General features: G+C 35.8%; 1 pseudogene; it reads left to right on the forward strand.

Moving 5' to 3' along the window:
- The first annotated feature begins 12,760 nt into the window (after positions 1 to 12,760).
- Positions 12,761 to 17,262, forward strand: LOC149536780 (DNA replication licensing factor MCM4-like; annotated as a pseudogene).
- Positions 17,263 to 17,547: the final 285 nt, after the last annotated feature.

A 17,547-nucleotide genomic window follows, 5' to 3' on the forward strand; every position in this document is an offset into this window, starting at 1 on the left:
AATTTAGAATAGATAAGTGTGATTGCTGTCATTTGGAAAGAATGCATGTTTTCTGCTTCTCAATAACTTTGCTTACATTGTTCTTTGTTACCTCTTACAGGAACTGGGACGACGGTAGGAGAGGTGGACAACAGTGTTTGGAGTTCTCTTCGGTGATTTAGGTAAAATGCCATAATGCGATTCCATGCTCTATAGTGTTCTGATTTGGTTTGATAGCTTCTTCTGTTGTGAAATTTGGATTTTTAGCCTTTGTCCTTGTTTAATACTAGTGTACAAATTTTTTATAGATTTGGAGTCTCGATTTTACTATTTAGTTTGTGTTCCTTACCTCTTCTGTGCTCTTTAACCTTGAGCAGTCAAATGATGAAAACATTGACAATATCCAATTAGGGTTGTGTAATATTGTTCCATGCCTTCACTGGCCTAAATTTAGTTGTTGTAGGTATTGGTCTCTTGGATTGTTTAGTTCTACCAATCCACCCTTCTACATCGTTATTCTGCAGGATCCTTGAGGTTGTCAGCCTCTGAAAACTTATACCAAAACCATTCTGCCCTGAAATCCTCACGCTGTTGCTTGTGATGGCTGAGAAATTCAGTTTTCCTATCTTTACTGGTGGCTGTGTCAGATTGCGTGACCTCCAAGCAAGCTGTTGTTTCACACTGGGGTCTTTCTGACGGGATCCATTAAAGTTCGAATAAATTACATCTACATAGGCGGGTGTATGAGCCACTTCATTGAAATTCATATTTTGCATTGCAAAATTTGCTTTAGGTGTTTTGTAATTAATTAGCATCTCATCATCTTATTCAAATTCTATTTTTATTCTTTAATTGTAACAAGCTCGATTTTACATATAATGATGTGTGTGTTCTATTCTTCTGTTTAAGATAGTATGGTCCTATAATTCACTAACTTCAATGTCTGATTCCTGTTACTATGATTTAATTTGACACTTGGTTATTGATATAAATTAAAGCAAGCTTTTATATATCTCTATTGGCAAAACCCATGGAGCTTCATCCTCATACCAGTGATTCTTTAGCAAGCTACACCTTATGAGAATTACAATGTTATAGTAAAAAGTATAAATTCTAGAAGCATGGGTAGCAAAAAGGAAAGAATATATATTTCATTTAGCCACGTAATGGAGTCAGAAGATCGAGAGGATGTCATTACCATCTCTAAAACCAACCGACGGAGCAACAACAGGTCACCGGAAAACAATATGTGTACAACCAACCTCCACGATAAGAAGAGCAAATGGAATGGAAGTTTCTCGGCACGCCATTCAATTGCTTGATATGACTCATAGGCCCATTGATCTAACGCTTTGGGGCTCAGCAGCCGAGCAAGTGGGCAGTGAATTGCAACAAAGCTACTACTTGCAAGACACTACATTTCTAGTGGTTAAGGGAGGCCGTGTTACTGAGTTCAATGGAAGAGTACTCAACACCACAGGCAATACACAACTGATGATCAATCTCCAAATTCCAGAGACAGTGGAGTTAAAGTAATGGTTCGATGACAATGTTAAGGACAACGGTGAGCCATCGATTAGCTACACCCCACAACCTCCTGCAGTATTGAGAATGACAATTCATGACATACATGATCAAACTATGCATTCTACTTGTGCTATAAAGTGCATCATGAAAGAAACCATTATAGAGGTCAACACAGACAAGCTATCCTACCTGGCTTGCCCCAACCAAGTGGCAGGAAAGCAATGCAAGAAAAAGTTGTCTGAAAATGCAAATGAAGAATGGTACGGTAAAAAATGTGACAAGAAATTTATGGAATGCAATTATAGATACATGGTCCTCCTATAATTGCAAGACGACACTGGGGAGCTATGGGCAACCGCATTTGATGAAGGAGCAATACAACTGCTCGACATGACTGCGAACACATTGCTAGAGCTAGCAGCTAAAGATGATGCTTGTGGCAGGGCCCTTGTGGCGGCGACGGCAGTTGGCGTCGCCGCCAGAGTAGCCCCGCCATATTGCTAACCACAGACGTCGCAATTGTGATGAAATAAGCGTCACGTGCATAGCGACGCTGTCACAATTGATGATTTTGCATCGCAATTGTGACACATTTGCAAACATTGCGATGGCCAGCGACGTCGACAACAACACTACCATGCTGCTAGCACCATCGTAAGTTTCCATGGACGTCACAAGTGGGACGCCCACGGAAGAACTGTAAAGGCTCCTGCCTCAGCGAACCCATGGGCAGATGCCGACGCCACCCCATCACAATGTGTGGTGAAGATGTTGAAATTGCGACGGGAACCACATCCATTGCGACGGGAGCAATGATGGGTTAGAATGTTGAGCTTGCGACGGATAGGCGTCAAAATTGCGATGTCCAAGAATAGACGTCATAATTTGTGACTAAAAAACAATGACGTCTGTTGCCGTCACAGTGGTGACACATTTGCGTTGCAATTTCGACACTTGGCCATCGCAAATCGATGCCAAATGTATTAGTGTCAAATCACTCTTGTAGATTTACAAAATTGAAAAAGAGAATGTAACCTTGTTCATTCTTGACTTTGATTTTACAACAAAATTTTGAAAACAAAATTCGGTTGAATTGATTGAAGATGAATACTCTTAGCAATACAATTTACACTCAACCTCAAAGCTATTGCTATAATTGAATAAACCATTATAGGGAGACATGAATATTTAGCAAAGAAATAGGAAACACCTCGCAACCTTATTGTTGTAGCAAATTCTTCCTTCTATATTGAATCTATTTTCAAATTCCCAAGGTTTCTCTATCATACAAATTTTGAAAATGCTATTTATACTAGAGATCTAGTACTTTTAACAATGAATTTCTTCATAGACTCCCTAGTAGAGTCACCATTTTGTTGGTGACTCGGATGGAAAAAACCATACTAAAATCTAGGATCGAGATATTCAATTTACATTAGAGATTCTTGTCCTTTTAACCAAGCTTATTGCCATCTTATCTCCCCATCAAAGTCACCATTTTGTTGGTGTTTTTACACTACTAAGAAAAAAAATACTTAATACCAAGATGGTAAAGATCACAATAACCTAAGGATTAGCTACTTCCTATAAATAACTACGTGTTCTTTAGACCTAGACCCAACTTCAACTAAATCATGAAAGATCTTCTACTCTTTTAGCTCTGCGAGGGATAAAAAATTCACTAATTGATACTACATTCACATTTCATTCATTCCATGAAATTTTATAACAATATTTATTCTCTATAGCATATTGGTCACAATTCTTCTTAGATCTACAAATAATTATGGACAATAGCAACTAACTAAGACTTAGAGGTTAAATGTAAACAAGTACTGACCAACTATGACATTCTTCATACATTTAACCTAAAATTGATATTGATTTTTCAGATATTTGCTTAACATCTATCTATGATCTTTTCATCTGCTAACAGAAATAATTGATCAGTGCCTCATCCATTAGGATTCAAAGTCTATCTAATTTTTTGACCTAATTGACTACATTATAGTCAATATTATCAACAATTCTCCCTAAAAATTATTCTTACATAAATCCTTCTTATTTCCTAGAGATCTTGTCACATTCATTAAATAATTTACTCAATTCATTGAATCAAAAGAAATAATGAATTGACATACAACTTATCTAATGCAGGAGCATCCTAGCCATCATGTTATCCCATTGATTCTATTGGTTGTTGATGAGTTACAACAATTGCCAAGTGCCAATAATTTTGTAGTGTAAGTCGAGTTGAGGTTATTCCATATCGTGTTAACACTTAGGTTAGCATGTTATCCCATCGCATTCTACAGTGTGCATTGAGTTCTATAGAGTGTGTTGAGTGACTCTTTATGTGCTGAGTTGTCCTATTTATGTCGAGTGTAAGCATTTTTGACATGTTTTCTGCATTTTTGGTATGAGCCAACTTGCGTGATTTATTTCAATCATGTTGTTTATGATAAGCTCTTGCCTTGGGATGTGTCTTGACCATTTTTTGGTTGGCCTTTTATTTTGTAATGTTCTAGAATGTTCTTTAAGACATTTTGGCAATTATAAAAGGGTGTTTTGGCTTAGAATTTGGAGCAATTTTTGGAGAAGCCATTTGGGAGTAGCTGAAGGGAGAAATTTCTTGAGTCCATAGATAAAGCACCGAATGTGACATAGTTTATAGTAGAATTGTGAAAGAGTTGTGAGTGTGTGGATAGAGTGTCAAATGTGAGGCAATTTACACTTGGATCTCAAATAAAGTTTGGAGAAGAGCTAGTGATTATGGTTTAGAAACAAGGAAGTTTCTTGGTGGCTTGCGAGCACAAGTTGAGATCTTGGAGGTTTCTACCATATTGTTGTTATGGTATAGATCTAGGCTAGCTTGGATTAAGTTGGATCTTGAAGGATCTTGTAGAACTATTATTGTAATCATTGTTGTATTTGGCTATAACCTTGAAGGCCTTATAGTTAGGCATATTGCATGTAAACAATTAGTTTATAATACAAAGTTGTGATTTGGTATCAAATCTTACATTATTACTTCTTGTTATTGTGTTTCCACTATGTGGTTATTTTCTGGGGGCTAGGAAATCTCCTTTGGGGATTCTCTTGCCTTGCACTGTATCATTATCCTAGTTGCATTAAACTAACCAAGATTTTCTCATACAATTTCAAAATAACCAGCTATTAAAATGGAGACAAGATTCAAATGGAAAAGATATGGGGACAGCTCATCTTTGTATTAATTCTCTTTGAAAATTATGTAACATTAGATAATGCTCAAAACAACTCAAAATAAGACACCATGATCATGGAAATTAATGTATTCTCAAGATTGTAGAGAAAATACATCAAAGAGTTGACATCAAGAAAAACTAGACCAAAATAGACTAGCAGAACTAAAAGTTAAAAAAATAAACAAACCCCTTCTCTAGCCTTGGAATCTCACTTATATAGTGTGAGATTGAACAAGCTTTAGGAATAGAGAATACTAATAGTTATCCTTAGCACATAAAGATATTTACAATGTTATTGTCAAAAAAGATAAAAATTGGTGCAACAAAATATCTTTCATCATGAATATTCTCTTGTGGGACCACTTCAACTACACTATTCATTGTTGAGGAGTTTATGATTGGCTTTTTTTTTTGTTCTTCCTTGGAATGTGTCATCATTGGTCCTGCATGTGATGGGCCTTGTTCTAGTACTTGAAAGTTGAGTTGAATTTGAGGTTTTCCATCGATGTCATCTCACATTGACAGATTTGTAGTCACCATTGGTTTTACTATTGCCAAGTCATCTATTTGGGTTGCTGTGCTTGTAACTACAATTTTTTTATTACCTCTATCCTCTTCTTATTTTATTGATGTGTCAATTATTTGCACTTCATCCTGTTCCATTTCTTCATCATCAGTTTCACCATACTCCAATTGCTTTGCATGAACAAAATCTGCCATCCACTTGTCAAAGAGTGTCATCTAGCCAATTGAAATTCAAAATATCATGTTGTTTTTTAACACATATTCTCCAATTTTTTCAATTTCAACAAAATCTTCCCTTAAAGAATCATAAAATAATTGCACTTTTACAACTTCTTTAGTTGTAGCTTCCTACCATGCATTTCCCTTTTCATTTATGACTCTATTCATCTAATACATAATAGGTCATTTAATTCCTCAGCTAGTTCCTCTTTATTCTTCAACTTATTCTTTTTATCCACGGCATGGGGAAAGAGTCTAAAACTTTTAATCTTATATTTTTCAAGATAATTAGTGATTCTCTTCTGCAATGTAATTTTCTTATCATCAAACTTGGAGAGATCATTAGTCAATTCATAAGTTTCTTCTTTATGCTCACAAGATAGAGTAATAACTAAAAAACATAGAAGAGTGACATCCTTATCCCTCTTGCTCCACTTATTGATAATTGGCTTTAGGGTATCATCACTTTCTTTTAGCTCCTCCCATATATTTACTACCTTTTCTAATCTCTCATAAAATGTTGGCCACTCAATATTTTTAACTAAATACATGATGGCTTTCCTTAACCTATCCTCATATTGGATATCTAACTCTACATGCAACACCCATAATTTACTCTTTTCTTCTTCAAAATCCTTTATAGTGTAATACTAAAGTCTCTATGGTGTATCTAAAATTTCAATAAGAGGAGTGGATTTAAAAGGCTCCACTAGTGGATAGGGATAAGTGGTTTTAGGCCTACTAGATTTCTTTTGGTGTCCCATCAACTTAATTTCAAGTTCAATTCTCTTTTGAACCTCTCTATTATAATTAGCTAAAACTTTCTCATACTTATCTTGTAATTCTAACCTTTCTCTTTTATCCCTTAGAGTTGTGGCTAAGGTGAAGTTGGATGATCCAACACCTAGTTCTGTGGCCTCTTCACTTGTAGTTTCTTCAACTTGCTTTACAATTAAATTTTTGATCAAGCTGATATCACCAGGCTAGGAAGAGCTAGTTTTGGATCCTTTTCTCATTGACTAGATTATCAATGCGACATGATCCTCGCTAAACTTGGTACCTTTCATTTCTTTCTTCTTCTCATCTACATTTATTTTCTTGGTAACAAAATTTAAAACCATTTCATCGACAATATCCCAATTTGGCATTAGTAGAACCCTAGATGATTTTTATCATTTTCCTTTCTTCTTCAAGGGTCAAGATTTTAAACTCTTGCATCATTTCCTCCTTTATTTAGTTCTATAGATCTGTCTCCTCCATCTCAGGATGCTCTATTTTCATTTTATTAAATCTCTCTTCAAGAATTCAAATGTTTGTCCTCTAGGAAAACTGATAAAATACTCTAGACTTAACAAAATTATCATAAAAAATAAATTCATGCCTGGCTTGTTCTACAACAGGGTCCAACTCATTTTCTCTGTAATTAGCAACAATTAAATCAAGGCTTGGCATAGGAGGTTCTTGAGGATTTCCCTCTTCCAACTCTAATGTAGTAATGAGAACTCCCCCTTGGGACCTTTAACTATTCCATCTACTCCTTAGTCAGTTGTTCATCTCCTATGTGTAATGGGGACTGAGTGGGTGGATACTCCTCTGTTTGAGGCACTTGTTTTTCTTCTATCTTCTACCTCTTGGGCATAGGCTCATTACTCCTCTCCTCCAGAATAGCACTAGTTGATCCAATTTTTTTCCTTTACCCACTATAGGCACTAGTACATTTGGGCTCATTTTTCAACCTTTATTGGTCAAAATTTTGACCCAATTTTTGACCAAACTTTGACCAAATTCGACCAACACATTGGTCAAAAATTTTCTGGTCGAAAATTCGACCAACCTATTGGTTGGTCAAAATTTTGACCAATACGTTGGTCGAAAAAAGTTGAAATTGTGACCACATTTTCTACCATTCATTGGTCGAACTTTCGACCAATGCTTGGTAGAAATCTACAGGGCATTGGTCAAAATTCTAACCAATTCTTGGTGGAAAAGTGTAGGGTACTGGTCAAAAATTTGACCAACGAGTAGGTTGGTCAAATTTTTGACCAATATGGTGGTCAAAAAATGTTGGGACTGTTAAGGCATTTTTCTGCCATTCATTGGTCAAACTTTTGACCAATGCTTGGTGGAAATCACTAGTTCATTGGTCAAAATTTTGACCAATTATTGGTAGTAAACTACAAGGCATTGGTCAAAATTTTGACCAATGCTTGGTAGAAAACTACATGGCATTGGTCAAAATTTTGACCAATGCTTAGTCAAAATATTTTTGCGGCTCACAATTGTTGAGGTCCACTTTAGCAATAGCCCTTCCTATGAAATTGCTATCTAAGACCTTTCTAATGAGATAATGTGTTATGAACTCTTCATTAGTGGGATGGAACATGAATCTAGGAGGCAGTTGGCCAAGCTAAAAATTGAAGTACACTCACTAGGTTGACTCTCTAAGTTTGCTTACCAAGTCTGCCCCCTAAGCCAACTCTCTAGGTCAGCTCACCAAGTCACCCCCACTTGTCCCACCAACTCTCCACTTTAAGTCAACTCGCCATGTCAGCTTGCCAAGCTGACTCCCCTAGTCAGCTCGCCAAGCCAACTCCCCTAGTCAGCTCGCCAAGATGACTCCCCTAGTCAGCTTGCCAAGCTGACAATTCAAGTATGCTCACCAAGTCGACTCTTTATGTTCACTCACCAAGTCTGCCCCCTAAGTCAGCTTAGCAAGTCACCCCTACCCAATCACCTCAATAAGTTGACTCTTTAAGTCAGCTCGCCAAGTCGGCTCGCCCAATGGTTTTACCACCTTGCCTTGGCAAGTTGGCTCATTACGTGTGCTTGCCAAGTTGCCCCACTGATTTGCTTCTCTAAGCTCACTCACCATGTCAACTCACTTGTTCGGCTCACCAAGTTGACTGTTCAAGTATGCTCACCATGTGGGTTCACCAAGTCACCCCACCAAGTCATGTCAACAAGTCAATTGTTCAAGTATACGCTCGCCAAGTTGACTCTGAGTTCACTCATCAAGTCACCTTGCTAAGTCACCTCAGCGAGTTGACTCCTTAAGTCTTCTCACCAAGTTAGCTCTCCAAGTCGTCTCACCAAGTCGACTCACCATCTCATCTCACTAAGTGGGGCTCTCTACGTAGGCTCACCAATCTACCCCACCAAGTTGCCTCTTTAAGGCCACTGACAATGTCAGCTTGCTAGGTCTATTCCCAAAGTTGACTCATCGAGTCAACTGTTCAAGTATGCTCTCCAAGTCGCCTCACCAAGTTGAAGTTTGCTCACCAAGTTTTCTCACCATGTCAGCTCACCGAGTCAGCTCACCAAGTCACCCCTCCAAGTCGCTTGAAGCAAAGAAAAATTTGGTGTCATTCAAACTTACCATATTTGAAGGGATATAGTGGCTGAAAGTGCATATTAGATTCATGGCTGGAAATTGCATATCAAACCCGTGTAGGATAATATCAGTCTTTCTATTGCAGATCATACTTCATATCATACCTTAAAGTGGTCATTTAGTAGTCCCAAAGTGGTCTACAGAAGCCTACAATAGCTAGCTAACATCTAGATGTGATACATGTTGATTATATGGCATTAAAACCTATGGATTGAATTGTTACAGTTTGATTTGTGACTGATAATAGGTTTGTAATCTCTCTTTTCAGTCTTAGCAGTAAACAATAAACTCATATTTTTCCATAACATTTAGCTGTACATGTTTTGATTCATTGCATAGTCATTTCCTTTAATCATTTGTAATGTATTATCATAAACAAGCATCAAAGTGAGCTCATTCTCATGAAGAGGGAACATGAATACTAGAAATATCATTAGAACCATTTTCATTGGAGCTAATCAAACAAGCACATTAAGCTCTAAACCTTGTTTGTGTTCCTCAAGTTGAATGCTTGCAAAACCAACCTTCAATAACACCATTTTCAGGCTTCATATAAATGTCCATGGCACTGTCCTCACTATCCTTACCAGCGTAATCATTTTTCAAGGGTGGAACTTAGTTTTCTTTTCATCCTTGTGTGCATCTACTTGCAATAGGGTGAATAGTGACACAACATTCCTCAACAAAATAAAAGCATTGGATTACACATCCAGTAGATGCTAAGTTTTAACTTTTTATTCTTTGATTGAAATTTTGGTTCAATACCAGTGTGACCTTTTCACACCTTCATAACCATTGTTGCTTCATGGCACTATCCTCACTGTCCTTACCAACATAATCATTTTTCAAGTCTGAACAAGTTGATTTTTTTGACACTTAATCAAGTTTCAACATCTGCTATAGATGGAACCAGAGAGGAGCTTGATTAATGCCCTCCTCTTGAGGCTCCAAACCCAAATTCATCACAATTTCCTCAGTCTTGATACAACAACTAGACACTTGAAAATTCTGAACAACATTATGTGTTCGAGCATCATCATTGCTAGTATTCACATAGAAAAAAATGTCCCTCTATTCACAAATTCATTTCCTATAAAGAGTGAACAGAGAAAGGAACAATGGGTGACTAATGATCAAACATAGTGATGCTCTTAAACAATGTTGTATGGTAAATTTCAAAATGATAACTAGGATGTGACCAAGCCTCCTTTATGATGCTCCAGATTTTCCTATTCGAATATTGCCAATTTTTTAAATGCAAGGTAAATACCATTCAATCAACTTTGATTACTATATTATCCATATTAAAAGCTTTGATCATTTGGAGGACAAGAAGTGGAGCTTCAACACCTATTTGTCTAGGATGAAGTACTTTTGTTGCTTCTATCAAGAATTTAACACCTTATCAGAAGAACCACAAATGACATAGCCAATATAATATTCCAAGTCTCCTCTAAGATGTTCCTGATTTCTTTAACACTAGGTGACTACCATTGACATTTATCACCTTTGGTTACCATATTATCCATATTACAACTTTACTACTCTAAAATGACATCTAATCAATACAAATTCAGAGCTAGTACTTTAAAATGAAGTTAAATCAGTCCAAGAGTTAGAGTAGCAACACCTTGGAAAAAGATTTATGAGAAAACATATTAGCATTGATCTTCAGCTAACTCATAATTTATTGATTAGAATTGCATAATGTCTATCTTTATCTGCATCCTCAATCACCTTTTTTTTCTCATCCACTAGTGGGAGTGGAATCTGCAATCAGGTAGAAACCAATTCCCATGTGATCTCCAAATGCATTAATTTTTGTTAAAAATAGACAGGCAAAATAGTATACAATTTATTATATTAGAGTTCATACCTTGATTCTCCTCATCTTATTAGTGAATTTTGAATTGACTTCGAAGACATCTGTTTGTGCCACAGTTTTTGTATTTGGCTCTTTATTGAGAATTTTATGTTTCACACATGAAAGAGAATGTAGCAATCTGACAATATCTTCATCGGTCAAATTCAATTGAGTCTTCACTTCTGAGTAACTTAACCTTTTAGATGCATTGAATAGAAAGAATGCTGATGCCTGTGTATCATAACCATAGAGTAAGTTACACAAGGAAAAAGAAGTGAATTCTAGATATATCAAGGAAACTGACACTGATAAATGTGATGTATTCACTTTGCATATTTATGGTTTCTATAACACATCAATTTTAGTTTTCTTTTAAATAGATAGCATAAGTAGAAAATGAATCAAATTATCAATGTATGGTCATTAACAATTAATAACATTAACCATTGCTTTAACTTATCCTACCCAACTAATTCTTAACCAGAAACTGGAAGAAGAAATTCCCAATAATGATCAGTATAAAATGACCTGTAATGCCATTTTATATGAATCAAGGAATCTAACTGTCAGCCAGTAATCAATCAAAAAGGCAATTACTTGGTAAGTAGTAACAACAAGTTCCATAGGCTTAGGGTAAAACTTCCCATTAATATTACAAGTACCCAGAGATTATATCCATGTAAGCTTTCTTTGCTTTGTCTTTGTCTGATAGAACTGCTTGAACACCTCTACGCATCTTACCTGCATTAAGTAGCAAAGGTCAAAATGTTAACCTACTTTAGAAATTGGAAAATTTAAAAGGTATATTTTATACAAAATGGGCATACCATTTCAGCTGGCACATTAAGATCAAATGATTTGTAACTCGGCCAAAACCCAGTTGTCAAAAATGTCATAGTCAAGTCTATGCCAGGATGTGCTTGAGAATTTTCATTAAGATAATCATCAAAATGCCCTTGGTTCTCCTTTTCTAATGTTAAATATGTGACCTACATACAAGCACACAAATTTTAACACAATTTACAATTAGATTAACTTCATTGATAAGAATCAAAGTGAGTTTTTTATTTATGTATGATGCAGCATACCATTCCTTACATTTTAGAAGTAAATTGACCACCACACTGTTGCTTCAGCTTTGTCAATATGCTTCTTTCATGATCATCATTTGCACTTTTATCAAACAAAAGTCTCTGTGCAAGCTTCTTCTTGCAATTTTGACAAATATTAATTATATATCACAACACATAACAAGACAAAGTCCTAAATTTTAAAATAGCATTATATGGATGAAGATTGTCATTCACGTCATGAATTCTAGATGTGTAAAGTTTCCATTCCTCATGCTTTATGGCCTTTGGCAGAGTCTGGGTTAATCTATACTTGATAATTCCAAACAATATTCATTTAAATTTTTTTAAAGCAATTAAAACTAGACTAGTACAAAATTAAATTGAACCATATATTAAGAATATGGAGTATGTAACCTAGACATACTAAAATAGAAAATGTATCATATTCTAATAAATATAACTCTACTGTTATAAACATTGGATTAGATTTTTTGAAGTAATATAGGTGAACCAGATAAATAATGGGCTAATAAAACATGCTTTATTGCTAGTGAGAAGCATTAAAAACTATATTAATGGTATGTTAGCCTGCACACCCAGATTCTGGGTCAGTTCAACCATGGATATTCCCAGGGTCCTGTCAAATGGGTCATACCAGACAACCCTTCTATTCTACAAACCTCAATGGGTGGTCCACATTGACTGTCCAAGTAACTGCCTCCTTAGGGAATCGACATAGCAGATGCCTATGTACCAACTTTTGGTGCCTTCTACATTAAAGAAACCTATTTTGAAGATATTGCCTTGTACCAAGAAACCTTTTGGACATAGAACTACCTATCAATTGAGTCAATCATTTCTTTTCAATTTGTATAATATGTTATGTTGAAACACACATTAATTACCTCTTTTGGTTGTTATAATTAGATGCCCCAGTCTTTCAAGGGTGACCTTGATGGCAACCCCCCCTATGCTTGATTGGGGCACAAACATAAGTGTTCAAGATGTCAATCAAGCAGTTCAGTTCTTTTTAAGGAATTTTAGGGATGATCCTTCAGACCTTGAGGGGAAATACATGAGGCTCTTGGAACAAGTTCAAATTTGTCCTTGTTGGCTTCTTATGGTTACCATCTAGTCTCATTTCAAATTATTGGTTGAGCACATTTGCTTTTGTATTCACTTCATTTAGTTGATTTCTCATTTAGACAATGGAAGTCGAAGGTGATTCGTTGAATATTGATGCAATGAACATCTTCAAATATGATGAAGACCTTTATGGCAAGATGGTCAGATATCCTCTTGAAGTTCTTGCCATTTTTGACATTGTATTGATGGATGTAGTTGTTCACCTCAACCCTTTGTGGGAGAAGCACATACTAGTGACTAAATTGTATTTTTGGAAAAATATGTTTTGTCAGTTAGTATGTTTTCATTTAATGACTTTCTTGTTTCAGTTTTTGTTTATTTATGCACATAAATAAGCCTCAAACTTACATATAACTGCCATTGCATTCAGGCAAGAATATTCAATCTTAGAGATACAGTTAACATGCAAGATCTGAATCCATCAGGTAGGCAATGCTTTTTAAAGTTATGTCTTCATTGTTCAATGCTATTTGAAAAATATAATAAGGGGGTTTTGTTGTCTTTGAAATCTAGATATTGAGAAGATGGTTTTAGTCAAAGGAATGATAATTCGGTGCAGCTCAATTATACCAAAAATCAAAGAAGCATTCTTTAGGTGCCTTGTTTGTGGATACGCTCCAGCACTAGTACCTATTGATAGAGGTAATTCATTGGATTGCAATTGAACTCTTAATATAATAGTTAATTGTGTCTTCATTGTATGTTATTCTTATTTCTCAATTCTATTTTGCATAAACTGTGGCAGAGAATCTACGGCTTTAAACATATTCATGCTTATGAAAGTGATCTCAGAAGCTTTTAGATTCCATGATTTTGCAAATAAGATCTTACTCCTTATTGTGACACGGCCACTATTGATCTGCTCTCTGTAACCTTAATTGGAACTAATAGGACACCATACATGAGGTTCTTCTCACATTGAGATGTTTGCTTGATGAAAGCTATATATGAGAGAGCACATTTTTTTAGTGTGAAAAAATCCCTGTGTGAGAACTTTCAAACCAAATTTTATTCTCATATTCCATGAGAATCTTCTACCGAATTTTGTCAAATGTGTTTCATGTTTTTAAAAAAAATCTCATATCTTTGCTTCACTACGTACAATGGTACTTGCTGTCTAAAAGTGTTTTTGTTGGATTTGTATTCACATCCTATTTTATGCTTCAAATGCTCAGGTCAGATTGATGAACCTACATGTTGTGCAAGGCCATAATGTGCTGCTATGAATTCTTTGACATTAATGCATAACAAATGCAGGTAGGAAATTGTTGATTTTAGTTTATGCATGATTTGAAGCTACATTTTCAAGACTCTAAAGACAACTATATCCTTTTACTTTGTGGTTAGGTTTGCTGATAAGAAGATTGTAAGGTTGCAAGAAATGCCTGATGCCATTCCAAAGGGGGAAATCCTACACACTGTTAGCTTGCTAATGCACGACAAACTTGTTGATGCAGCTAAACCTGGTGATTGAATCAAGGTGTGTCTGACATTACATGATATACAAATTCCACACTCATTTTTATTGCCAAGTGTTAGAATTTGAAGGTTGACATTGGTTTTTTTTGGTAGGTTATTGAGATTTTCAAAGCTATGACAGTTAGAGTGGGACCAAACCAAAGGATTGTGAAATCTCTATTTAAAGCAAAGCTCTCAAGCCTATCTTAGTCCATTTAAGTTGGAAATGAGGACCTTAATGCTATATTCTATGATTTCTAATTCTAATTTGTAAATCATTTGCTGGTGTAGACCTAAATCAATTGCCTTCATCTAAAAAAGGCAAACAAGACAAGATTGTGAGCCAAAGATCCAATGGAACATGATACCAATAGTGATAGTTTTGCCTCTTTTCAAGAGGGTGATATGTCCCTAGCTGATTATGAAGCTAAGGTATAAACTCATACTTTTTACCTTTTGTATATAACATGAATTTTGCAAGCTCTAAAATTGAATTTTGACTGCCAATTTCCAAATTGAGAAGTTGAAAGAACTATCTCGCATTCCCGATATCTATGAGAGGCTAACTAGGTCCTTAGCTCTAAGTATTTGGGAGCTAGAACATGTAAAGAAAGGGCTCTTGTGCCAGGTATCTTTCTTTGCATTCATGTTCGATTATTTGGTAATTTGTTGCATGTTCTTTGAACCATATGTTAACCATTATGTTCTTAAACAACTTTTTGGGGGAACTATAGTAAAACTAGCTTCAAGTGCTACTTTTTGTGGTGATATCAACATCCTGCTTGTTGGGGATCTAGGTATGAGTAAGTCTCAACTACTTCAGTATGTGCATAAGTTGGCTCCTCGAGGCATTTATAGAAGTGGTCGTGGAAGCTCTGTAGTTGGTTTGATTGCTTATGTATCAAAGGATCCTGAAACTAGTGAAACAGTAAGTTATTAACTCAATTTGTTGATCATTGAGCTCTTTGGGCTGCCTGCTCCCCCACTGCTACCTACCACTTTATTCTATATAAACTACTTATTTCTTTGAACTCAATAGGTTCTAGAAAGTGGAGCATTGGTAATGAGTGATAGGGGTGTTTGCTGCATAGATGAGTTTGACAAGATGTCAGACAATGCTCATAGCATGTTACATGTGGTGTGATTTTTCTCCAAGCTCTTCAAATTATGTGCTTTTATTGGTTTCTTGACTTCATAATCTATGATGTTGGTTGACTTGTATATCAATGTCTGGTCATTCCTTTGAAGTAGGTTATGGAACAACAAACAATGTCAATTGCAAAGGCCGGGATCATAGCATCTCTGAATGCAAGAACATCTATTTTAGCTTTTGCTAATCCTAGTGGTTCACGCTACAACCCTAGATTGTCAGTGATTGACAATATCCAACTTCCTCTAACATTGCTTTCCAGGTGGATTATATTTGGTTTTAGAATTCAAGCTGGAGAATTTATTTATTGTCACTCAAGTATAAAAGAATCACAAAAAATGCCTGCAGGTTTGATTTGATCTACCTAGTGCTTGATAAAGCTAATGAACAAATGGACAGGCACCTTGTAAGGCATCTTGTTGCATTACATTATGACAAGCTAGAGGTAAGTTCTAATTTGGTCAATACTATGTAGTAATTAATGGGGGGTCCAATGACCTGATATTTTTGATGTGAACTATAGTATGATTCTAGGACCAAACTCTGGATGTATTCGACCTCCCGACTCTCACTTCGTATATCACTTATGCAAGACAACATATACATCCTAAGATATCTGATGAGGCAGTAGAAGATCTAATTCATGGTTATGTTGAAATGTGTAGGAAGGGAAACTTCCCTAGTAGTAGCAAGAAGGTTAGCTCAATACATTCTCAAATTCAATTTTTGTATAGTATGCTTACAAGTTACACACGTGAAAAAAGTAACAGTATATCTCATACTTCTACTGAAGAATGCATCTAGATGCAGGGCAATTCTCATGTTATGTTAACTTGTTCTCCTGAATGAATTTTATAGGTTATCACAATGAATCCACGCCAAATTGAAAGCTTAATAAGAATAAGCAAAGCCCTCGCCCGCATCAGATTCTCTGAGTGGGTAAGAAAATCCTATATAGACAAAAGTGGGTTACATTCCTGAATGTTTTAAAGCCAGATTGAGGCAATAAAAAGATATCTTACATTCCAATTCTACAAGTTGAAAGGTGTGATGTGGCAGAATCATTCCAGCTTCTTGAAGTTGCACTTCAACAATCTGCCACCAATCATTCAACTGGTAACCATTGTGCATCTTTGGCAATGAGGATTGTCAGTTCATTTAGTTGTATATTGAATGCATTATCATCACAAAATTAGTCAGCTTTGAAAGAACTATGTTGATTGGAAGCCACTGAATGCATTTGAGTGTCATGGTTATAGGGACCATTGACATGGATCTCATAAACATGAGAGTCTCAGCCAATGAAAGAATGAGATGAGCCAATCTTATTTCATCACTAAGGATTCTTATCATGGAAAGGATGCAGGTAGGGGGACCATCAACCCGTATTACCAAGGTAACATTCTTTATACTTCCCTAAATAGTGTTGAGAAAATTGTTGGTATGACACCTAACCAAATATGAATGAATGCAATCATAGTTGATGGAGGAAATGCACAACTAGGGATCCAAGGAAGTTAGCCTAAATGATGTAAGTAATTCTTTGTTTTGGGTAAATTTCAAGCTATTTCCAACTTCATTTTCTTGGGGGAAATGAATACATTATGAGTTATGTTGTTCAATTTCAGATTCATAATGCAATTGGAAACCTTGTGAGTGACGAGTTTGTTACAATTCATGGGGACAATGTGAAGAGGACCTAAATGAGTTTTGAGGATGATATGGCCCTTATAATAATTAGTAATGAAGTATTTGATAAGATTACAGTTAGTGTGTTGTGGCAAACTATTTTAATATGCCCTAAGCATCATGCTCTATAGTACATCGATGGGTACTTTCTCTTGTAAAAAAATCTAGAAAATTGAAGGAATCCAAAGCCTAGGTGTACTATCTGTGAAAAATACAACCACTGAGGTAATGATGGATATCTTATAATTCTTTCTTAGATAAGAGGATGATAATTATAAATTATGAGAATCATTGGTGTT

The sequence above is a fragment of the Cupressus sempervirens genome, chromosome 10 (assembly GCF_028749045.1).
Source record: "Cupressus sempervirens isolate cs-2001-9-10 chromosome 10, ASM2874904v1, whole genome shotgun sequence".
NCBI classification, from domain to species: domain Eukaryota; kingdom Viridiplantae; phylum Streptophyta; class Pinopsida; order Cupressales; family Cupressaceae; genus Cupressus; species Cupressus sempervirens.